The sequence below is a fragment of the Hibiscus syriacus genome, unplaced genomic scaffold (genome assembly GCF_006381635.1).
Source record: "Hibiscus syriacus cultivar Baekdansim isolate YM2019G1 unplaced genomic scaffold, ASM638163v2 tig00117016_pilon, whole genome shotgun sequence".
In the NCBI taxonomy this organism is placed as follows: Eukaryota; Viridiplantae; Streptophyta; class Magnoliopsida; order Malvales; family Malvaceae; genus Hibiscus; species Hibiscus syriacus.
The window spans coordinates 3871332-3897850 of record NW_024063525.1 but is presented as its reverse complement, the minus strand read 5'-3'; the positions used below and the strand labels follow the sequence as shown (position 1 = coordinate 3897850).

The 26519-nt window shown below is 34.8% G+C and overlaps 1 pseudogene; it reads right to left on the bottom strand.

Annotated features, from left to right (window-relative positions):
* The window catches only part of LOC120195616, a 28262-nt pseudogene extending 2081 nt beyond the window's left edge, over window positions 1-26181 (bottom strand).
* Window positions 26182-26519: the final 338 nt, after the last annotated feature.

The window sequence follows — 26519 nt, the reverse complement described above, 5'->3', positions numbered from 1 at the left end:
ATTGACTTCACCATTCGGTGCCTACCATTGTTGAAAATTTCATTCTTTTTTTTCAATAATTCATGCACTTTCGGTGTATGCTTTCAACAATCTCCCACTTGAAGATTTAATTGGAACAATCATATATTCACAACATTTTTTCTACCTTGTATCATCATGTTGATTACGTCTCTGATAGGCCACAAGAGGATCGACACCAAGTAAATTTATCAGTATTGATCGTCTTCGTCATGAAATTTGCTATGTTGTTTTTTGTATGGATCTTCTGCATATCTATTGTCCCTTCTTCCACCTTTTCACTAATGAAATGGTAATGAACTCGTATGTGCTTTGTCCTTGAATAAAATGTTGGATTCCATGCTATATGCAAGGTGCTTTGACTGTCACAAAACAGAGAGACATACTCTTGATTGTGCCCAAGCTCCTCCAATAGCATCTTCAACCAAATTGCTTCTTTACTGACATGTGTAGCTGCTACATATTCTGCCTCTGTTGTGGATGTAGCCATAACTGACTGCAATTTTGAAACCCAGTTTACAGCTCCACCAGCAAATTTGAACACATATCCTGTAGTAGACTTGTTTTTATCCAAATCCCCTACATAGTCAGAATCAACATACCCATTGATAAGTAAATTTGATCCTCCGTAATATAATGCAACATTTGAGGTCCATTTGATATATCTCAAAATCCTCTTTATTGTATTCCAATGCTCTTTGCATGCATTCTCCATGTACCGACTAACCACTCCCACTGCTTGTGCAATGTCTGGTCTTGTGCATATCACAACGAACATTAAACTTCCCACTGCCGATGCGTACGACACTCAAGACATCTCCATCCTCTCTTCTTCACTCCTAGGACTCATACTGGAGGATAATTTGAAGTTAATAGGAAGAGGGGTAGAAATTGGCTTACAATCTTGCATGTTGAATTGTGACAAGATCTTCTTCAAGTAATTCTTTTGTGAAAGCCAAATCTTCATATTACTTCTGTCTCGGTGAATTTGTATCCCCAAAATCTTGTTTGCTGATCCCAAGTCCTTCATTTCAAATTCCCTAGCCAGATGTGCCTTCAATTCTTCAATATATGATCATTGTTGGGTCCTACAACCAACATGTCATCCACATACAACATTAATATAACAAAATCTATATTACCAAACCTCTTGAAATAAGCACAAGGGTATGCATTAAGTCTGTTGTATCCAAGGCACATAATGAAGGAATCAAATCTCTTATACCAACACCTCGGTGCCTTCTTTAGACCGTACAGAGATTTGTTCAACCTACAAACCAAGTTCTTTTTTTTCTTTTTCTTCAAAACCTTCAGGCTAGAGCATATAAATCTCTTCTTCAAGATTTCCATGAAGAAAATATGTTTTAACATCTAGCTGCTCTAGATGTAAGTTCAATGTAGCACACATTGCCAAGACTACTCGAACTGTTGTTAGTCAAACCACAAGAGAAAAGATTTCATTGAAATCAATACATTCTTTTTGAGCATATCCTTTGACCACCAGTCTTGCACGATACCTCTCAACTTGATCGTTATCATTTCGCTTGATTTTGAAGACCCATTTGTTACCAATTGGCTTCCATCTTTGTGGTAGTGGCACAAGGTCTCATGTATTATTTTTATGAAGGGCTTCAATTTCTTCTTGCATCGCCATCATCCACAGTGAAGCATCTCTAAGTTGTTTATTACCTCTTGGTATGTTGATGGCTCACCGTCCTCTGTTAAAAGGCAGTATGCAATATTTCCTTCTATAACATAATCTAAGTGCCAATTGGGACATCTTCTCACTCGATCTAATTGATGAGTTGTTGGAGTTTCAGAACTCTCTGGTTCTTATTCATCATGTGCTGGCTCTGCTTCAGAAGAATCTCCTTGTTCAAACTCCTTTTCCACATGTATTTATGTAGTCTCTGACTTTTCTGTGCTACTATCTTCTTATTTTCTTTGGAGTTTATCTTTTAAAAAGATAACATCCCTGCTGATTATCACTTTGCGGGCAGTGGGATCCCACAAGCGATACCCCTTTACTCCATCAGTACAGTTTGGGTAAGATGATCCCATATCATTCTAGCTGTCTTCTTTTTCTCGATGCTTGACAATACTTCATCTGCTAATGCTAGATGAAAGTTTGCCATAACATTCTCGTTAGGCCTGTAAATGAACCGAACGCATACGAACGGAGGTATGTTCATGTTCGTTCATTTAATAAATAAACGAACATAAACGAACACGAACATAAACGAACAAATTTTTTTTTTGTTCTTGTTCGTTCATTAAGGAATATAGCTTGTTCATGTTCGTTCATTTTCATTCATTTAAATGATAAACGAACATAAACGAATACAAACGAACGAAAATAAATGAACACAATAAACGAACAACGCAAACACAAAAAAAACAAACTTATTTGAACACAACAAATGAATATAAAAAAAGTAAACAACAAGAATAACAACTTAAAATTCATTAATATAACCTGCAACTTTAGAGTTAATTTGTTCGAATACGAAAAAAACATACATAAATCATAAATAAGCTATATAAACATAATAAAGCCTTAAAGTTAATTTGTTCAACAAAACAATCTTATTGAAATCCAAACAACTTCAATAATCTTTGTAACATATTCAACTTGTACTATGTTCGAACATAAACGAACGAATATAAATGAACATAAATGAACGAACATATAATCGAACGTTCATGAACGTAAATGAACGAACGAACCCTTTGTTCGTGTTCGTTCATTTAATTAAACGAACACAAAATCTTGTTCATGTTCACTCATTTAATAAATAAACGAACTTCTCGCCGCACGGTTCGCTGAACGTTCAGTTCATTTACAAGTCTAATTCCCGTCCATTTTGATCCATTTGTTGTCATCTTTGAAATCTACCTGCCTTTTACTGGTAGTTGCTAGACAACCGTCTTTCCTCAAGATGACATTTATTTTCAATTTCCACAATGAGAAATTTCTCCAATTGAACGTTTCAATATCAAATTTCGTTGTCATAGCTTCTATTACGGATAGCTCCCACTATTTCACTATCGTGAATAGTTCTCTGGAACCTTCAAAGAATGGGTAATACCTTCTTACTTTCTTATGTTGGAGGATCTACCTTTTGGTGGTAACCACAAAGACAATAAGTAGATATATTACACACTCTAATCTGGCTCTTGATACCAATTGTTGCGGAATACGACTATCGGATAGAGTAAAATTGTAACTGATAATTTGGGAAAATAAAGTTGAAGGTAAAGAAGACACAAATTTTATGTGGAAAACCCCTAAATAATATATGGTAAAAACCACGGGCAAAGATAGAAGAATTTCACTATGAGAAAATAGGAATTACAACTTCTCTCGATCTAACAAAGAGAAAACAATGACAATTCTCTCTTGATAAAAAGGAAAAAACAACTCTCAAGAAACTCTTTAAATTCTCTAGTATTGGGAGAAAGCTAGAATGATTTGGGATGGTTTTGAAGCTAAATGGGTTAGGATATTTACAGTTGAAACTTAAGGACTAATCTTGTAAATACCCTAAAGTACATAGACTAAATTTATAATTTTTCCATTACCAAATTATCAACAAAACCTGCACCAAAATTAACTTCACCATTCGGTACCTATCATTGTTGAAAATTTCATTTTTTTCTCCAACAATTCATGCACTTTCAGTGCATGTTTTCAACAGTTATAACTCCCTGCCAATGCACACCCAATAAGGTGAAAAAAACTAGAGTTAAACAATACGTTCTTCTGGACCCCAAAAATCTTCAGCATCCTTGCTAAATATCTTATTTATTCAAGAAACAAATGTTGAGAAAAACAAACAAGCAGCACAATGACACCAATGATTTATTTAGTGGTGCATGCAATGCAGGATTTAAAAGAAACAGAAGTTCAGTTTTATTATTAATTACTTGACCTATAACGGTGCTCAGCTATTACGACTATGCTTTATCCAGGTTAGTATTGATTCTCGTTCATATTTTAGTTTCATATAACACCTAGGCATACAGACATGAAAACAATGCCAAAATAGAATTACAATCACAAAAATGTACAACTTGTGTACCATTCACAATCAACTAAATTATCAGGGCAACACATACTGGACACTGAACTAACTTGGGGATTACTTCACATGATCTTCATCTATAATAAGCAAGAATACTGAACTACACCAAAGTAGCTGAAATATCCCCAGAAGAAAACTTCTATAATAGGCAGCTCAAGATTATTGAAAAATCAAGTATCTATTTTCCACTTTCCTTGGAGAAGAGATTAGCAAATAAAGCTACATCAAGAAACGGAATGAAAAATGATAAAAATAAGTTCTTCATATTCTATCAAGCAGAACGTACCAGATCTTCAGCTATGATGTTGATCATTCCAGCTGCTCTGAAGATTGTATCAAATAAGGATTTTTGAGGACCAACCTACTATCATAGGAATTACATCATTAGTGGAAAATGGAACAGTTAAAGAAAATTTGACATGGCCAGAATCAGAAAATCCGACCTTCCATCGTCCAAGCATAGCAACTTTTGCTTCTGCATAGATTTATTGTGGTTTCGGTGATTCACATTTCTAGTAAGCACCATTCGTTCAGTATACTTTACAACTCACCAGAAGGGACAGCCCAAAAGCCAGAAAATCCTCTAAAATGATCAATCCTGAATTCATCATATAGATTCTGCGTCTAATGCGACGTATCCACCATAAAAATCCATCTTTCTCCATGGCCTTCCAATCATATAGAGGGCTGAAATAAAGGATACCTTAATTAAAGATGATTAGTGCAGCAAAAACCTAGCATAAAATATTGAATTGTAAACTCACCCTACAAGAAAATAAGAGCTGAATATCAGGATAAGAAAAACATCATATTTAGGTTCACATGCTATGAATTAAACAATTTGTTTGAGTTTAGCCATTAAGAAGTATTGAATAAAGGACCCATAACCTTCTTAGAAAATAAAAAATACATGCATAGCAATAAAAGAACAGGGGAGGAAATCTAAAGAAAAAAGATACAGAACACACTTCAGGTGCATAAATTGCATTTGTAATGTATCTCCAAAATGAATGAACATGAAACAATACCTTGCTTTTACTAACACAGGTAATAATATTTGTTAAAAACAGATTGTTTATATAACAGGCATGTGAACTACTTTTTAGTCAGTACAAACCTCCCCCACAGATGACCGGTATTACTGAAGGCATCAGGTGGAACACCGTTGACTAGCATAGGATAACCATGCCTATTCTGTCAGAGAACAGAAAACTTGTAGCCAACACCAACAATAGAATAATTTGGAGCTTAGTTAAATTATTCTTACTCCTCACCAGAAGAAAATGTTTCTTATTTGCCCAGACATCAGCACTGTGATACCTACGTAAATAGGCATGTCTCCCATTATGCTGATTCCCTTTGCCTGCGCATAGTTACGAATTTTTTGCCACTGCCTTTGGAACAGGAATTGTTTAGCAATAAACGAGTCTATCTGCCAAGTGAAAGAAACAGAAGGTAGCAATATTAGCATAAAAATTAGGTAGATAATGTACATTAAGCCAATATTTTTAATAAGAGTGATCCAGATCATATGAAATCCTTCTCCTCATATATCTTTTATAAGGCTGCAAGATGGCGATTTTTCAAAAGTTTGGGCCAATCATACCAACTGAGTGCTTTTAAACTGTCACCAATAGCAGCAAAATAAGCTGCATCTTCAAGCCAGCCTAAAAATTAAAATTTAAAAAAAAAACATGAAGAAAGGCCTCCAGTTTCGCACATTAAATTTAAAGGTAACGGAGAGGAACATGATAAATCCCAAATAGAAAAAAAGAAAAAACCAATACTTTTACTTTTTGTTTTTTATTTTTATTTTTATTTCTCTCAAGTATTACTTAAATAATTAGGGTAAGGTAAAAACTTGTTATAAGGCCACACATGCACACAAGTGAATGTTTTCTGAAAAATTAATTACTGCTGTAGACAACTCCTTATGAAATCTCTTAACTGTAGACTACTACATATATAAATTATGTCTCTAACACGTAGAGAGATGCAGTAATATAGAGAGATTCAAAGAGACATGGAAGGATCAGGACATCAATGTAAAACCTTCATAAAAAGAATCATGAGGAATTTGCAAAGCAAATTCAGAGAATTTTGGGTGAAAAACGTACTGAACATTATTTGTTTGCTAACTTTCAACGATACTGGCAAAAGATTTGTAAAGAAGTCGTCGAATTACAGTAATTTCATTCCAATAATGAAGAAAACATAGGGAAACAATTTGAAGCTGCACCAAATAAATGAGTAGCACACACGAGCTAAGAATGAGAAAGTAAATGTCAAAAATGTGTATTTCTATAATCTTTGTCAACCCCAAATCTTTAAAGCAGAGTTAGTCAACCCCTTCCAATAACAGAAAAAAAAACTTTTCCACAAAAAACCTTTCACTCTCAAGCTCCTCAAACTGATGAGATTCATACAGTAATAAAACAATCAGATGCAGATTTAAGCTTAGCAGATATTTAAACTAGAAGTACCGAGGAATGCGATTGTAGTTAGAGCAATTATATGGAAAATATATAGTTCTCACATGTGTCGACACCGTTTTTCGCTCGGGCGGGGAAAGACCGATACCGACTCGGGGGTTTTCTTTGAAAATATTTATCTAAATGTGAGAAGTTACTGCCAATCATTTAAGGTGCGATTGGAACACCATAAAAACCGGGTGATTTTAATAAAATATTTTATTTTTATCAAAATACGAAGTTTTAAGGTCTGCGAAAATTCAGAAATCATGTTTGGGAGTCAGTTACACATGGGAAATGATTAACACCCTCACAAGCGCAAAAAATTTGCTACCTAGTTGATTACCCTATATTTAAAATTGGAAATTTTGAGTTCGATCTTTATTTAATTTGAAAATCATTTTGGATGCAAAAATTGAAAAGGGTATTCGTTTATTGAGACCAATAGCATTCACCCCTAGCATAAACGCGAGAGATCAACTATTGTGCCTAATAACCGGACATTGCCTTAATTTTAAAAATCATGATGTTGTCTTGAAAAAGATGTCGACTTATTTCGGGAATTATCATTGGTCACCCATGAGCGTGATTGTGGGAGATACACTATTAATTCCTTAATAAGTGAATAGTGCCTTAGAGTTAAAAATAAAATGCAATCAAACAAAATTTTATTTAATCCTATTTAAGCTAAAAGTAAATTAAAGGATTTTTCTAGCTCAAGGTGTCAAATTATGAAATTAAACGAACCTAGAAGCTCAAACCTAAAAATGTAGGCTCTAATATTAATCCTATTTGATTTTAATAAATTATCGAATCATCGAGATGGTTCCTCGAGCATTTAGGCGAGGGTCAACTCGTATTATTCCTAAATTTAAAGACTAATTTGGAATCTAACCTAAAGTAGAGGCTCTATTTAACCTATTCAATCATGTCAAAATTAAAACATTAATCGAAGTTCGGGGACTAAAAAGTCAAAATCTAAAAATACCGACTTCTAAAAGATCTAAAGCTTAAGGAACTTATTTGATAATTTCTAAAGTTGAGGACCAATTAAAAACCTAATTATTACCTAAATTATTACACTTAATTTTTTTAGAAAATATTAATTATTGATAAATTTTATAAGTCGAGCAATCGATTCGAGTAATCATGCATCTTATGCGAAAACTTGACTCGAATTTCTCCCTAATTAAACTAGTGTGAAATTCTAATTTCTAAGCTTGATTCGAATATTAATCTAATTTAAAACTAAATATAAGAAAATAAATCATGAAACAAAACAATTAATAATAAACTTAATTAACATGATTAAAACAACAAATAAATATATAAAAAATAAAAACATTAAAAAAACATAAAATAAAAAATAAAATAACTACAAGGACCTAATTGCAATAAAATCTAATTACATTGACTAAAATGCAAGAAAATAAAAGCTAGTAGTTAAATCATAAATTAAAAAGTGACTAAAATGAATAAATTGCAAATATCACATCCAAATCATAATAAAATAAGAAGCAGAATCCAAATAGTGACTAAAATGAATAAACATAAAAAATAGTGACTAAATTCGAACAAATCATAATAATAATAGTGACTAAATTAAAATAAAATAAACAGAATGATAAAAGTGGAATAAATTAGAAACAAAAGGTTAAGTGACCAAAATGCAACAAATAATAAAACAGCAGCTAAATTATAACGAATAAAATAACAAAAATAATGACCAAATCGAAAGTTAATAAAATCAATATGCATATTTGAAACACATAACAAAGTACATGACCAGACTGCAAAAGAATCTAAAATATAGGAAGCTTAAAGATGATTTTACCCTGATAGTGACCAAAACGTAAAACACACTGAAATTGAGAGGACTTGGACTGCGATTTGACCCTAAAACTAGTAACCAAAACATGAAACACACTAAACATGAAGGACCTGATGCGTGGTTTACACCCACCAGGGACCTCGATCGAGACCGAATGAGGATTGATCGAACTCTTTTTCCCCGTTCAAACTCTCTCTCGCCTTCTTTCTCTCCCCCCACGCCGAGAGGCCTGAAACCGACACTCAACGCTAGCCACCACCTTGGTGACCAACCTCTGCTCCAACCGACAATCGAGCCAGTCGAGGGAGGCTAAAGCAAAGTTCAAAAAGACCAAGCCCTTCCCTCTTTTTTTTGTTTTGACTAAAGCCCCCACCAAAGACCCTCACGTGCTCACCTCCGGTCACCCACAGTCGGTGATTCCTGGCCGTGAGATGGCCTCTCTCGCACGCCGACCACCACTCAACGGTGGCCACCACTATACTAGCCATGAACCCCCACAAAAAACCAAAGAAAAAAAGCAAATGAAAAAGGAAAAAGATAGCTAAAATTGGAGAGCCAAAAAGTCAAAAACTTATCTTTCATTTCATATTTTCGGGGAAAAGAGAAGTGATTTATACATGGGTGGTTGGGGTAGTAATAACCCCAACTGCTACATATTATATTATTTATTTTTTAATAAAATAGTGATAAACAAAAAACAAAACAAATAATAAAAATAAAAATAAGGATAAAATATAGTAATGGTCACTGAACTTTTTTAAAGCTTTCATTTAGGTCCCCCAACTTTTACAACTTGCAATACAGTCCCCCAACATTTAGTATGTTTGCAATATGGTCCTCCAACATTTAGTCCATTTTCAATATGGTCCCCGATGTAACTATTGGGGACCATATTGCAAACGGAATAAATGTTAGAGGACTGTATTGCAAGTTTTAAAAGTTGGGGACCTAAATGAAAGCTTTAGAAAAGTTCAGTGACCATTACTATACTTTACTCTAAAATTAATTTTATTTTTCTAATTAATTCTTTTTATTTTAAGTTGAACAATGCAATGCATGTTTATAAATATCAATTTATTTCATTTTACGTAAATGACGATTTTCAATTTATATTCGATTCGCGTTTTATAGAAAAGAGAATATTTTTTATAGATAAGAAATAACCGAAATAGCTTTCTCTACGGATGATTGCTAATCTCGAGATTTCTTTTCAAGTTAAAAAGTTTTCCCTAATATTTAATTCGAAGCAAATTAATTAAACTCAATAAATAGATCATATTTTAACTTTATATTCGTTTCATGGTTTTCACCATTTATGACAACGTGTAAGCGACACAGTACCAATTTTGAGTGTTGTGGGGGTGCTAATTATTCCTCACGTGTAACCGACTCCCGAACCCATCAAATTGAATTTCTGGTAAATGCAGACCGTTTTTGTCCTAAAAACATTTTTTTCTTAAAATTGTTTTTAAAAGAAGTTTTTAGATATTCGACCTACCAAACCCAAAGATCGTGGCGACTCCTAATCTATTTAGTCCAAATTAATCCAAAATCACCAATTTTTCCAAAATAAAGTCATAATTGATTTTTAAAATAATATTTAATTATTTTTTAAAAAATGATTATTACAATATTACTTTATAATCATCATATACTACTAAAAATAATAATTATGTGCCGAGAAAAAACGAAAAATCATGAACTCCATACATAATAAAAAAATATGGTATATTTATTTTTCATTATATAGTGAGCGGAGGTCCCGAATATCCCATTTTTATTACTATATGAAACTGTTACATTGTTATAATTATTCAGTTTAGTTAAATATTTGAAGTATTTTTATTTTTGTTTTAAATATGCATTAAAAATTGATATGATTTAATTTTAAAAAAATTAAAAATGAGTTTTATATTGATATTTGATATGAATTAAATTAAAATTTCCAATTATTAAATTTAAAATATTGGAAAGATGTCTCTTTTGGTCTCATTATTATTTGCTTCCCAAACCTTCTAACGTGTGTGGCGAATCTCTTTATTCCACTCTTTCAAGCGATCATTTATTTGGAAGATAAATTATTTATTTTTATAATTTTTAGTAAAACAAAACATTAGATTCTTTAAGAAAAGTTAAGGGTTCGAATCTTGATATTTACGAATGAAACAAATTAAGTTGGGAGAAGGTCGCCTCTATAATATGTGTCTGTAGAACTCAATCTAAATTAATCAATCAATAAATCAGATACCAACTATTAATTAAAAAAATGCTCGTTCATATGATAAGCTATACAAAATTATTTTATATATAATTATTATACTTATTTAATAACGATGTACTCTAATTTTATAACTTAATTAGGGGAAATGGAATTAGAAAAAAAATAGAGATTTAAAAATGATATCAAATTAATCAGAGAATTAATAATGTTTTTATAATGTACATGAAATTGCTGACGGTTGAAATTAATCTTGATAAAGTTATCAACAGTTGTCAATGATTTTATTCTAATTTTCATTTTTTCTTTGTAATTTTAAGATTACACTGAAAAAAATTAAAGTACAAGGACTAAATACAAATTTTATAAAAAATATTATAATAAAATTAAGGGTAAAGTATAGTAATGGTCACTAAACTTTTCTAAAGCTTTCATTTAGGTCCCCCAACTTTTAAAACTTGCAATACAGTCCCCCAACATTTATTTCGTTTGTAATATGGTCCCTAATGTAATTGTTGGGGGCCATATTGCAAACGGAATAAATGTTGGGGACCATATTATAAGTTTTAAAAGTTGGGGGACCTAAATGAAAGCTTTAGAAAAGTTCAATGATCATTACTATACTTTACCCTCAAAATAATTGTGTTTACATTTGCCCCTCTTTGTACAATGTTGTGGAACATGAATAAAGCAAACATAGTATGCACCATTTTTTTATCTAGCCTAAACTGCTAAAATCTTGAGCTCGAATTTCTTCTAATGAGGATGTCAATCCACTTCCTTCTTCGGTGGAATCGCCAAGGTCGAACAAGTTATTCTCATTATAAATTTCTTCTCCCTCATCGGATGAGTTCTTCTCATTATGAACTCTTCACTGGAAATGTTGATCGGTTTATTCTGTAATGGAATCGAGCTAAGGTTGAACAAGTTCTTCTCATTATGAACTTCTTCTCCCTCGTTGGATGAGTTCTTCTCATTATGAACTCTCCACTGGAAATGCTAAGCCAAGGTTGAACAAGTTCTTCTCATTATGAACTTCTTTTCCCTCATTGGATGAGTTCTTCTCATTATGAACTTCTTTTCCCTCGTTGGATGAGTTCTTTTCATTATGAACTCTCCACTGGAAATGTTGATGAAAGGTTGGACAAGTTCTTCTAATTATGAACTTATTCTCCCTCGTCAGATGAGTTCTTCTCATTATGAACTCCCCGCTGGAAATGGTGATGCAAGGTTGAACAAGTTCTTCTCATTATGAACTTCTTCTCCCTCGTTGGATGGGTTATTTTCATTATGAACTCCCCGCTGGATATGGTGATGCAAGGTTAAACAAGTTCTTCTCATTATGAACTTCTTCTTCCTCGTTGGATGCGTTCTTCTCATTATGAACTCTCCGCTGGAACTGTTGAGCCAAGGTTAAACAAGTTCTTCTCATTATGAACTTCGTCTTCCTCTTCGGATAAGTTCTTCTCATTATGAACTTCCCACTGGAAATGTTGATTGGTTTATCTTCTCTTTGAATATTTTCAAACCTGCAAAATATTATCATGTGTCAATAATAATTGTGTTTGAAGTACCCAAAGGTATTGATCCAAAGGTCCTTGAATTTTACTGAGATCCATTTCTTTCAATGGTGAAAAATATGGACTTATTCTTTGCTGAAGTCATGAAATGAAATCTTTGTTGACTCTTTGAATTCCTTGACGTTGCAAATTGCTAAGTTTTTGTCTTTGTTGGGTCCATCCTGGAAACGACACTGCTCATTCTCATTGAAGTGACCTAGGAAAGTCAAGTTTGAAGAAAGACATTATTGAAAATGCTTCTAGGGAAAATCTTAAGAAATACTCATGAGACATTCCAGAAAAACGGTCCTAAGAAGGACTCAAACAATTCTCTAGAAAAAATGATCCTAAGAAGGACAAAATAGCTTTTCAAAATAAACTTTACAGACATCCTCATGAGAGGGAAATCAAAATTTATCATGTGTATGAAATGATGAAATGTGTGATGCAAAAATGTAAATTCATGTATGAATGCAGGTTTATTTGGTCTATTAGAAATGGTTGCAAGTGCAATCTTCATTGCTAGAGCAGTCTTCAGTATTTTCCCAGTTTGATTGTCTTCTTTATCTACCGCACCTGAGTGTATTCTTATGAATCTTGACTTATGAATGTGCACATCTTGCCCCAGTAAAAAAAAATTACCCTAGATAAATTTAGCTTCTTCAAAAAGATTCATTTATAGTTATCAAGAAATCCCTAAAATTAGGGTTAGCTTCTTTCAAAAATTCATTTAAAACAACAAGAATCCACTGAAAATCAGGCTTAGTTTCTAAAAATCTTTCATTTTCAGTTGTCATCAAGGAACCCCTAAAAATTAGGCTTAGCTTCCTTTAAAAATTCTTTGGAAATAATCATCAAGAAACCCTTGAAAATTAGGCTTAATTTCTAAAAACTCATTTGAAAACATCAAACAATCACTAAAAATTAGGCTTAGCTTCTTTTAAAAATATTATTTGGAAATCATCATCAATAAACCCCTGAAAATCAGGCTTAGTTTCTTTAAAACCTTTCTTTTGAAAATATTATGTTGTTTGGGTAACGTGCCCCCATATCAAAGTAATGATTATTATTGGATTAAGTTCCTCAATTCTTGAGGTTCTGCTATTCGGAATATAATTCCCTTCATTCAAGGCTTGAGTTCTGACTTTTCTTTTTCTTCTTTTCTTGAAAAATTTGTAAATATATGCCTTGATGCATAAAATGTGAATGCAATACATATCTACATGTAATTCATGACTCTCTTATGTGCAAAAATGTTTATTAGTAACCCTATTTTGACTTCCAAATGGAGATCTCGATCTTCCTTCACGTGATCACTCTTGTATGGAGTCTACCCCTAACTTCAGCATGGTCAGGCTAATTATCCGGAACAATCATGTCCCTCCCATCTTCTATATTTTTTCTTGCTTCTTCAACATGATTTTAGAAGAAGTGCGTCCTCTCTTGAATTCTCGTTGCGATCAGGTAGACGACTAGGCACCTTACACGTCTTTGACTCGATTTTGAATCAAAATTGTTTCTCAAGAGTCTTTGGCTAACTGCAGTGTGAATGGTTCAACTCAAGGTAAGCCATTTTTGTGTTCATCTTTCTACCTTGGCACTCCAATCGACAGGGTCATTCACAATGTATGTTTGGTTTGAATCTTGTGATCTTAATGACATCTGGTTTAGGTAATGCCCCAATGTGGGTACTCGTGGCTCTCTTTGTGCCAAAATCTTAATCTCGAATGGTCTCACTCTTGTATCACTAATCAGTAATGTTAACGAATAGTTTGAGGGCTTCTCTTCATGATGCCACAACCATATGGACATTTAAGAATTGATCATAACTTTTTTTCATTTTTTCATGAGTTAGGATATAAGTTTTCTTCAACTAAGGTGATTGTCTGCTTTTTGATAATGTCACAATGAAGTGTTAGAATTTCTTTCCTTTAGTCCTTATGATCTCTTGGACTATTTTTTTTCCAAGAAATGCTTCATCGTTCTGGCCTCGTTTTTCCTTTAATAGAGGCGGAATGAGCCTCACCAGCCTCAATGACCCTTTTCACTCGAGATTGTCTTATTTGAAAATGTGTTTCTCTTTTCTTTTATTTTAAAAATGTGAAAAAATGTTGAATAAAATTCAAATGTGTTCTGATTTTATTCCGACTGACAATCAAAACAAATTGTAAAACAAGAGTTCACTGAGTATCAAATATGTCAAATTTTCTTTTAATCATTCAAAAATTATATACATTTGAAAAGTGAAAAGATTAATGCTAATAAAAGGCTTAGGCTGACTTGGGAAGGTAATATATTTCAGGTTAATTTGGGGAAGTAATATGTTTCAGGTTTGCTTCTTGCGTTCTTGATTCTGGTGTTCATTGATATGATGAAACAGCCGTCCTGCTTCTCTTCTGGAAATGTTCACTGGTTCTCAGCCCTCGTGAGCACCTTTGGACTGTGCAATGCTTTATCAAGAGATGTATAAGATTGTCCTTCTGTGTAGTGGTTGGAAATCTTCATGTTTGAGTTGCCTTTTCAGGTTTTCAACTCGAATTCTCATTTGGTTTCAAGATGTTGTCTAAAATTTTATAACTTGAACCCTCATTTTATTATTTTTTTCTCTATTATGCATTAAAAACTTAGAAAACTAATTTTGCAAATAAAATTAACCCTAAGGGGCGGAATGAAATCTGAAAATAGTATCTCCACTTAGAAATTCATATATGATTAGAAGGGACTTTTCAGGCACATAACGTAGGCTAAGGCTCATGGTTATGAAAGAAATTGATAAATGGGCCCAAATAATTGTTTAAGGGTTATTGAACCAATAATCGATTCATTCTGTTGTCTTCAATCTTGTCTTGTTAGTCTTGAATCTGCTCGTTTTTCTTTTATTTTATTTTCTTTTGGTGTTATCTAATCTTTTGGAGAATTGATTTGAGTAACTCGTCTTGAAGTATTTGATCGGTTTTCTTTCTTCTTTCTTTATTTTCCTTTCTCTCTTTTTTCTTTCTTTTTTTCTTTCTTTTTTTTTTCTTTTTTCTCTTTTTTTCCTTTTTTCCTTTTTTCCTTTTTTTCTTTTTCCTCTTTTTTTCTTTTTTTATTTTCTTCTCTTTCTTTTATATCTTTTTTTATGTATTTTTTTGCTATGTCTTTCCTTTTTCTCTCTGTGTTATCAACTCGATTTGATCACCGAGTGTTTGTATTTGGTCCATCTTGCGGTATCTCGTTATTTCTCACTTTATTTTATCATGACTTGCTTCTGTAGCGAAATCTGAATTGATGATCTTCACTCATGTGAGCAGATGTCCTTCACCTTTGGCCCCTAGTGTGGAGGGTGATCCTTGGAACAATGTAATTAATGCATGATAGAATTATTTCAATGATTCCCTTTATTTCTTCTTGTTCTATTTGCTCCTAGTATGCCCCAATTATTTGAATTCTCAAAAACTTGATCCACAACACTCCATCTTGTCTTTCTTGCAAGAAAGGTCCTCTTTATACCCCCAGGATTTATTGAGGTTGGAAAATTAATATTGGTTCTATGTCTAGGAAGGGAAATGTGTGACTTTAAAGTCGTAATTCTGAAAAAATGTAATATTATGGAAAGGATATTTTTGTCTTGAAAGGTAAAAATATAGGTTTTGATGTCTCGAGGGGAAATAAGGGCATGACTTTATTATTTCATATGGAAGTGATGTCAAGATTTGATCATGTGTTATTTCGGGTAAGGAATCAAACAATGGTTATTTCAGCTTTGAATGGGGTGAATGTATACACAACGTATGAGCAAGGTTTGATCATGTCAATAGCTCTCAATCCTCTTCTAGGTACGAATGGGGTGACTTCATTTTACCTCAAAGCTTTTATCACGAGACTCTGTGCAAGTTATTCCCTCGGATCCGTGATTAATGCACGTTGATACACAACGTATACCATATAATGTACAATGTATATATACTAATGCAAAAATGCAAAAATACATATGCAAATGCAAAAATGAGAGTGCAAAATGCGAGATGAAAATAAGTAACTATTCCTTGAACAATTCTTGAAAAACCGACAATGTCTTGATACACTAGGGAAGTGAAGATCTGGTCCATCTGTAAGTTGTATAGCTCCTGCGAGCATCTGGGTACTGCCTCGTCTTCAAAGCTTCTACTTCATCTCCTACTTTCAGAAATCTTTCGAGCTGATTTGTGATCTTCAACTCTTGGCTTTGGCATCGAATCTTCTTGAGTCCACCTTTTTATCTCAGTAGGTAGGTGTCTGGTTTGTCTCCTTAAGTAGAATCTCCCTTGATGCTACTCGATCTACGTAGAGCATCTTCAAATTTCTACCGATCCCAGCGAAATGCATTGCTTTTCATGAACCCTCTAAGCAATCAGTTATTTAAGGGATCAATACCTTTGAATGATATGTTATGTTCATGCAAAAATGCAATAAGACCAGAGAAAATGAAGTCAATGTTAATAGAAACAAGACAAAAAAGAATCAAGTTAGTTGAAATGATTAGTCAAAGAAATGTAATCTTAGCAACAATAAATAAATTCGACTCAAAGTTGAGACTAAAAAAACATACAAAGAAAATTAATAGTCATAACCGCATGCGTTCTAGTTCTCATAGGTTATCCACATGGCTCTAGCAATGTAGGCTTACTAAATTTTCTATATGAGGATGGGTTCTAGCAAAGGTTCCCGAGCCATCTTTACTACTAAGGTTGACTCTAATTCTAGTCCATTACAGACTTGTGAATCAGATTCAGCTCAGGGGATCACACCACTAAAAGTGTACCTTAGATCTAATATCTGGATAGGCAAGTTAGGATGCTTTCCAGAGACACTTTGTTAGACCCACACAAGGAAGACCAATGCTCCTCATGAGGTGTGACGTTTCTCCATACTTAGGTAAATCAGGTTTGAGCTCGGGTTTAGAACTATGATATGCAACAATCTTAAATATTCTCAAAAAATGAAAGCATTAATCAAAGAGAAAATATTTTTTTCTTTTGAAATATCATAATGAACCGTAAATTAAACAAGATCAAACTCGTAATTTCTAGAATTATAAATATAGGGTAACCAACTCGTGGCTCGACTCTCAATTTGTTTTTAAAAAAAACATCCCCAACAGAGTCGCCAAGCCGTCGACATTGTTTTTCGCCCAGGCGGTGAAAGACCGATACCGACTCGGGGGTTTTCTTTGAAAATATTTTTCGAACACCAATCATTTAAGGTGCGATTGGAACACCATAAAAACGGGTGATTTTAATAAAACATTTTATTTTTATCAAAATACCAAGTTTTAAGGTCTGCGAAAATCCATAAATTAGGTTCAGGTGTTAGTTACGCGTGGGGAAGGAATAGCACCCCCACAAGCGCCCAAAAATTGGTACATAGTTGATTACCCTATATTTAAAATTGAAAATTTTGAGTTCGATCTTTATTTAATTTTGAAAATCATTATGGATGCAAAATTTGAAAAATGTATTCATTTATTGAGACCGATAACAGTCGCCCCTAGAACAAACGCGGGAGATCAACTATTGTGCCTAATAACCGGATATTGCTTTAATTTTAAAAATCATGATGCAACCTTGAAAATGATGTTGACTTATTTCGGGAATTACCAGTGGTCACCCCCGAAGCATGATTGTGGGAGATACACTATTAATTCCTTAATAAGTGAACATTGTCTTAGAGTTAAAAATAAAATGCAATCAAACAAAATTTTATTTAATCCTAATTAAGCTAAAAGTAAATTAAAGGCTTTTTCTAGCTTTAGGTGTCAAATTATGAAATTAAAGGAACCTAGAAGCTCAAACCTAAAAATGTATGCTCTAATATTAATCTTATTTGATTTTAATAAATTATCGAATCGAATAATCGAGATGGTTCCTCGAACATTTAGGCGAGGGCCAACTCGTAATATTCCCTAAATTTAAAGACTAATATGGAATCTAACCTAAGGTAGAGACTATATTTAACCTATTTAATTAAGTTAAAATTAAAACACTAATCGAAATTCGGGGACTAAAAGTCAAAATATAAAAATACCGACTTTTAAATTACATAAAAGCTTAATGACCTTATTTGATAATTTCTAAAGTTGATGACTAATTAAAACCCTAATTATTACCTAAATTATTACACTTAAAGTTTTTTAGAAAATATTAATTATTGATAAATTTTAGTAGTCAAGCAATCGATTCGAGTAATTGGACATCTTATGCGAAAACTTGACTCGAATTGCTCCCTAATTAAACTAGTGTGAAATTTTAATTTCTAAGCATGATTCGAATATTAATCTAATTTAAAACTAAATCTAAGAAAATAAATCATGAAACAAAACAATTAATAATAAACTTAATTAACATGATTAAAAAAACAAATAAATATAAAAAAATAAAATAGTAAAAAAAACATAAAATAAAAAACAAAATAAGTACAACGACCTAATTGCAATAAAATCTAATTATATTGACTAAAATGCAAGAAAATATAATCTAGTAGTTAAATCAGAAATTAAAAAGTGACTAAAATGAATAAATTGCAAATATCAAATCCAAAACATAATAAAATAAGAAGCAGAATCCAAACAGTGAATAAAATGAATAAACATAAAAAGTGATTAAATTCGAACAAATTAAAATAATAATAGTGACTAAATTAAAGAAAAATAAAACAGAATGATAAAAGTGCAATAAATTAGAAACAAAAGGTTAAGTGATAAAAATGCAATAAATAATAAAACAACAACTAAATTATAACGAATAAAATAAAAAAATAATGACCAAATCGAAAGTTAATAAAATCAATATGCATATTCGAAACACATAACAAAATACATGACCAGACTGCAAAAGAATCTAAAATATGGGAAGCTTAAAGATGATTTTACCCTGATAGTGACCACAACGTAAAACACGCTAAAATTGGGAGGTGTTGGACTGCGATTTGACTCTAAAACTAATAACTAAAACGTGAAACACACAAAACAGGAAGGACCTGTTGCGTGGTTTACCCATTTCTCATACAACCAAAATATCCCCCTTTTCACGTAAATTGCCCAGAAGCTTGCAAGCTTCACAAACTCAACGCGGCCGCCACTCACGGGCCCTCCCACGCCGGCCATCGGGCTGTTATCGACCTACACGCATCGCGACCTCGACCGAGACCGGAGGAGGACTGGCCGAACTCGTTTTCCCCCGATTCAAACTCTCTCTCTCGTTCTTTCTCTCCCCACGCCGAGAGGTCTGAAACCGACCCTCAGCGCCGGCCACCACCTTGGTAACCAACCCCTGCTCCGACCGGCAACCGAGCCAATCGAGGGAGGCTAAAGCAAAGGTCGAAAAGGCCAAGCTCCTTTCTCTCTCTTTTCTTTTGACTAAAGCTCCCACTAAGGACCCCCACGCGTTCACCTCTGGCCACCCACAGTCGGTGCTTCCTGGCCGTGAGATGACCTCTCTCGCACGCAGGTCACCCCTCAACCACCCATGAACCCCCACGAAAAACCAAAGAAAAAAAAAGCAAATGAAAAAGGAAAAAGAGAGCTAAAAATGGAGAGCCAAAAAGTCAAAAAACCTGTCTTCCATTTCATATTTTCGGGGAAAGGAGAAGTGATTGATATATGGGTGGTTGGGGTATTAATAACCCAACTGATACATATTATATTATTTTTTTAATAAAGTAATGATAAACAAAAAAACAAAACAAATAATAAAAAAATGGTGTTTACAACATGATATGGTAGGATCTCTACGGAAAGCTTGAAGCTGAGTTTTAAGTTCTCCATCAGACTAGAGTAGCCTCTCTGCAGCCTAAGAGATGATGATATGAGTTAAACTGGGCATGGCTAACCAGAAAAAGAACTGACATTCAGACGACGCTTTACCTTAGTTATTAGAGGATTCTTTAGCTTAGCAAAAACAGTATAGTTCACACGGTCACAATCACTGAACAAATTATATAGCAGCAACTTAAAATATAAGTGTAAACATTATGTTATAATACAATTTTGGCAGAATATAACAGTATAAAAAAATATAGAAATGAAAAAGATCTCCTCACATTGGTTGTGGAAGCTCTTTCTTTGTTAGCAAACCATCTTTAACGAGCTCTTCAAGTGAAATCAAGAAAGTGCTTCTGCAATTTGCATCCTGAAACAACAATCAAGGAAAACTACACAATTTCCTAAACAATAAAGAGGAAACACATATCAATTTACTGTCAAAGGAAAACCATCTAAACTGAAAAATTCCGAATAGCAATTATTGTTGGAAATAAAACGCTCACACAAACAACTTTTATTGAAACTCAAACAAATATTACAAGAGTACTCTCACTCGAAAACAAGAACTACAACTCACTCTTATAAGACTTTGCTTCTTCACTCACTTAGAAGCTCTTAATTTTTCTTTATGCTTAAAACTAAAATGGGAAGGGGTATTTATACTACTCAAGAACAATCCTACACCACACAAATAAACTAATTTAAACCATTACAAATTCAACAAATATCTAACTCTCACCTAACTAAATTGATGTAAGCAATGACATCATTAATTAAATGATGTAAGCAATGACATCTTTAATTAAATGATGTAAGTAATGACATCAATTTAGTTTGGGTTTGGGTTTAGGATCCCATAATGGATCAAGTTTATGATCCAACACCCTCCCTTAAACTTGATCTCGTGACCCCTAGTAGGTTCCTTAATCTTAAGAAGTCTTCGCTGGTCAGTGGCTTGGTAAAAATATCAGCAACTTGATCTTGTGACTTCACATATTCAACTTCCACATCTTTTCTTGCAACACACTCCCTTATATAGTGGTAGCGAATATCAATGTGCTTGCTTCGATCATGGAATACTGGATTCTTCGATCATGGAATACTGGATTCTTCGCTAAGGCAATGGATGACTTGTTGTCGACACAAACCTTGAGGCTCTTCTTGTATCAAACCAATCTCCTTCAATAGATTTCTAAGCCAAATTGCATGACAAACATGAGGTAGCAACATATTCCGCTTCACAAGTGGATAATGTGACAATCGGTTGTTTCTTTGACATCCATGTGAATGCAATATCTCCCATGAAAAATACGAATCCAGTAGTGCTCCTTCGATTATCATGTCTCCACCCCAATCACTGTCGCTATATCCCACAAGCTTGTAATCATTAGAAACTGAATAGAACAAGCCAAAGTCATTGTACCTTTCAGTAGTGAAGAATTCTCTTTGCGGCTTTAAAATGGGTGGTTGTTGGGGATTCCATTTAGCGACTAACCAATCCAACTGCGTGAAGAATATCGGGTCTCGTGCAAGTTAGATAGCGTAGACTTCCTACCAAACTTTTGAAGAATGTTGGATTACACTTTCGCCTTCTTCATGTTGGTCATCTTGATCCCGTATTCTGCCGGTGTGCTTATTGGCTTACAGTTCTCCATCTTGAACTTCTTCAGTATCCCTTGCATAGCTTTCCTGTGAAATGAAAATTCATCATTTTGTTGCTTAACTTCAATGCCAAGGTAGTACGCATGAGCCCCATGTCTGTCATCTCGAATTCTTTCATCCACATCCTTGAATTCATTAAACATGCTTGGGTTGCTTCCAGTGAAGATCAAATCGTCCACGTAGAGGCACACGATCAAAATATCTTCATCTTTGATCTGATATATAGAGCATGCTCGTAGGGACATTTGTTGAAGCCATTCTCTTGGAAGTACTTGTCGATTCGGCTATTCCATGCCCTTGGTGTTGTTTAGCCGTAAAGAGCCTTCTTCAACTTCAACACCTTGTCTTCATGCCCTTTGACTTCATAGCCTGATGGTTGCTGAATGTAAAGTTCCTCTCAAGAACTCCATTTAGGAAGGCAGACTTTACATCCATCTGTTTTCTTCCACTTGTTTGAGCTGCCAAAGAAATGATTAGTCTGATAGTCTCCAATCGCAACAGGAGCAAATACCTCATCATAGTCAATTCCAGCCTTTTGACTATAGCCTTTAGCAACTAGCCTCGCTTGTGCCTTTCAATCTCTCCTTTGGCGTTTTGCTTGTTTTGTACACCCATTTGACACCTATCGCCTTATGTCCCTTGGGAAGTGAGGTAAGTTCCCATGTGTCATTCTTCTCGATGGCCTTGATTTCTTCGTCCATCGCATCTCTCCATTTCTTTTCTTGTACCGCTTCTTGAAAGCTCACTGGTTCACAATCGGCAAACAGACAAAATAATGTAAGATTATCTTGTCGTTCAGTTACCTCATAGAGATCTCTAAGGCTTCTTGTGCGTTGCACAACTCTTTCACTTTGACTCCCACTTGACGATGATGAAGGTGATGAGTCTCCTTGAGTGGTTGATGTTGGTGAAGTGGGTGGAGTTGCAAGCTCTTGTTGAGATTCATCTAGTTGCTCCCTCATTGTCTGCTCATCTTCTTCAAACTGAGGAAAGAAATTGAAGTCATCTGTATGGGAGTTAAAATCCATTCTCCTTCTTCGTTGAAGACCACATCTCGACTAATCACAAACTTCTTATTGTCTGGATTGTACAACTTGTAGCCCTTCGAATTAGCATCATAGCCGATGAAGATAAAACTCTCGCTTTTATCATCAAGCTTCGTTCTCTCTCGTCTGGTACGTGAACATGGGCTATACTTCCAAAGGTTCTCAAGTGGGAAATGCCAGGCTTCTTCCACTCCATGCCTCTTGCGGTGTCTTTCCCCATACACTTCTTGTTGGAGATCGATTTGACAAGTAGACTGCACACGATACTGCTTCCGCCCAAAATTCTTTGGGTAGTTTCTTGCTTTTGAGCATGCTTCGTGCCATGTCGAGGATTGTTCTATTCTTTCTTTCTGCCACACCATTTTGCTGGGGGGATCTAGGAACTGTCATTGGTCGACGAATTCCATTTGCTTCACAGAACTCTTGAAACTCCCTGGAAGTAAATTCTCCACCTCGATCGGATCTCATGGCTTTGATCTTTCTACGCTTTCTCTCTCCACTGCTGCTTTGAACTTCTTGAATACTTCAAAAACTTCTGACTTCTGTTTCAAGAAATATACCCAGGTTTTTCTTGAAAAATCATCAATGAAGAGAAGAAAATTTATTGTTACCGAGAGAACTTGGCTTGATCGGTCCACACATCGGTATGGATGAGCTCAAGTGGCTTCTTAGCTCTTGTCTCTGACTCCTTTGGAAAGCTTTTCCTGAATTGTTTCCCGACTAGACACCCTTCACAGAGTTGGTCAGGATGGTTGATGTGAGGTAGTCCTTTCACCATCTCCTTCTTAATAGCTCTAGACCCCAAAATTGAGATGCCCAAATCGAATGCCAAAGCCATGATGCATCTTGTAGCAAGCTTTCAGGCACTTTGCAACATCATTTTGTATGTTGATCAAGAACATTCTATTCTTTGACATCGGCACTTTAGCAATGAAGTTATTCTTATCATCTTTTATAGAAAGATTATAATTATTCATATGAATATCATAACCTTTCTCTACCAGTTGCCCTAAACTTAAAATGTTACTTTTCATATTGGGCACATAGTAGACATTTGAAATAAATTGATGTCTCCCATCTTTCAAACGGATAAGAATGTTACCTCTCCCTTTCACTGCTATTGTGGAATCATCTCCAAATGAAACATTTCCACTTACTGACTCGTCTAGCTCCACAAACATGTCTTTCCTTCCACACATGTGATTGCTTGCACCACTGTCAAGATACCAGGAATTTGCTTGGCCACCATCAGTTTCCTTTCGTGCTAGAAGAAGAGTTTCTTTCCCTCTGTCTTTTCCTCCACGTAATTGGCCTTCTCCTCAATTTGTTGTTGGGAGCTACATTCTGAAGCATATGCCCAAATTTTTGACAATTATAACATCGAATTTGAGATTTGTCATACTTTGAGTTGGATTAATTCTTCCACGGCATCGTGTTGAGCTTTCTCCTTTCTCATAGTTTTGTTGGAATTGTTATTGTTGTAATTCCAGCTCGTCCACGACCTCGACTTCCACCTCGTCCATGGCCTCTACCTCTGCCTTGGCCACGTTGGTTTCTATCATTGCGTTGGCTCTCATGCATATCCTTGAGTTGCAGCTTGAGGAGTGTTCAGTAAACTCATGCTTCTTTTTATGCTTCTCTTCGTATGCTTGCAATGATCCTTGGAGCTGTTCGATCTTCATTTCTTCCAAGTCTTTAGTTTCTTCAATCGTCACGACGATGTGCTCAAATTTGGGATCCAACGAACGGAGTATCTTCTCTATTATCCTCACATCGTCTAACTTTTCACCATTTCTTTTTAATTGATTAGAAACAGCTACTACTCTTGAGAAATAATCTGAAATAGACTCAGATGCTTTCATGTTTAAGGATTCGAATTCACCTCTTAATGTTTGGAGACGAACCTTCTTCACTTGCTCGGATCCTTTGTAAGAGGTTTGCAGCTTCTCCACGCTTCCTTGCTAGAGCTTGCACTTGAAATCTTTTCAAAACCATCATCATCTAATGCTGATAGATGAGGTAGAGAGCCTTCTTGTCTCTCTTTCTTGAATCTTCAAAGTTGTCTTTGATCTGGTGTAAGAGTAGCAAAACATCATCATCCGCAGGCTCATTATACATTTCTCTATGATATCCCACATCTTGTGATCCAAGAAGTGCCTTCATTTTGATACTCCAATTGTCGTAGTTGTTGTTGTTGAGTGTCGGAACTTGGAATGGTGCCATACCATTTGCCATATCTCTCAATATAATGAGATTTTGTAAAATCCGATTGCACGGATGAATCCGGAACGATGAAAAAAAAAACTTTGGAGGGACTTGGACACCTCGGTCAAGGGCTCCAACTCGGCTGAATCGGCTCAACTCGGTGAGTCAACTCGATTTTCTGGCAGCAGTCTTCCGGCGGTGCGTGGCGGTGTCAGAACTCAGATTGAGAAAATTCTGGCGGCGGCGTATTCCTCTCGTCGAGACCTTCGATCTTTCCAACTCGCTCTGATACCACTTTGTTGGAAATAAAACGCTCACACAAACAACTTTTATTGAAACTCAAACAAATATTACAAGAGTACTCTCACTCGAAAACAAGAACTACAACTCACTCTTATAAGACTTTGCTTCTTCACTCACTTAGAAGCTCTTAATTTTTCTTTATGCTTAAAACTAAAATGGGAAGGGGTATTTATACTACTCAAGAACAATCCTACACCACACAAATAAACTAATTTAAACCATTACAAATTCAACAAATATCTAACTCTCACCTAACTAAATTGATGTAAGCAATGACATCATTAATTAAATGATGTAAGCAATGACATCTTTAATTAAATGATGTAAGTAATGACATCAATTTAGTTTGGGTTTGGGTTTAGGATCCCATAATGGATCAAGTTTATGATCCAACAATTATTAGTACTTATTGAAACAGGAAAACAATAATTAAGAAGATATTAATGAAGCAGCACCTGGCCTGCATATGGTGATCCTTCATCATCAGGAGTAACAAGGGGAAGCACCTGCAGTGACAATCAATTTTCATTCATTAATACAAAAAGGGATTATCCCATAACATCTCTTATTCATTTTAGCTTAGTTTAACAACATTAACTGAACTCCGAAAATAAATGGCGCCACCTTATAAAAAAAACGGAGACTTGTATACCTGCCAAACGGAGCAACCAGCTAAATGTAGCCAATCGATGAAATGAAAAGCTTGTTCGCCAAGATCGCCGATGCCGTAAGGTCCACGAAATGATGTGGGGTGGAGCAAAATGCCGGCTCTTCGACGCTGGTTTGGATCGGGTTTGGGAAGCCAATCTCCATAATCAATTGGTAAATCTTCACCGACTTGCACAGCAGTGAGAGTGGGAGAGAGGACATCAGCACGAAAGCGAAGATTGAGAGATTTGCGGTACGGCTTGAGGGAGAATGGGAACGAAGAAGGGGATGAGGAGAGATATAATTCTGGAGTGGAAAGGGTGGAGGAAGGAAGCGAGGGATGGGTAGGAATCGTCATGAGAATTTACAAACATGAGTGAATTGGGGATTGGGATAAAGAAGACAGTGATTATAAAAACAAGGATCAATAATTAGGCAAAAAACAAGAACCAAATGAATCCATAAACATTAGCGGAAGCACTGCTCTGCACTTGGTAGGCAGAACTGAAAAGCCGAGCGCAATGGGTGTGATTATTACTACAGATGAAAAAAACAAAGTTAATGATCACATGGAAAATGATACTTCAAATTGGTTGGTTTCAGGTTGAACATCTGGAAACATGTTTACAGGAATCCACACAATGGCCGGTAAAAGTGATGGTTCCTATTTTTTTCGTTTTTTTGGAGGAGTTTCCT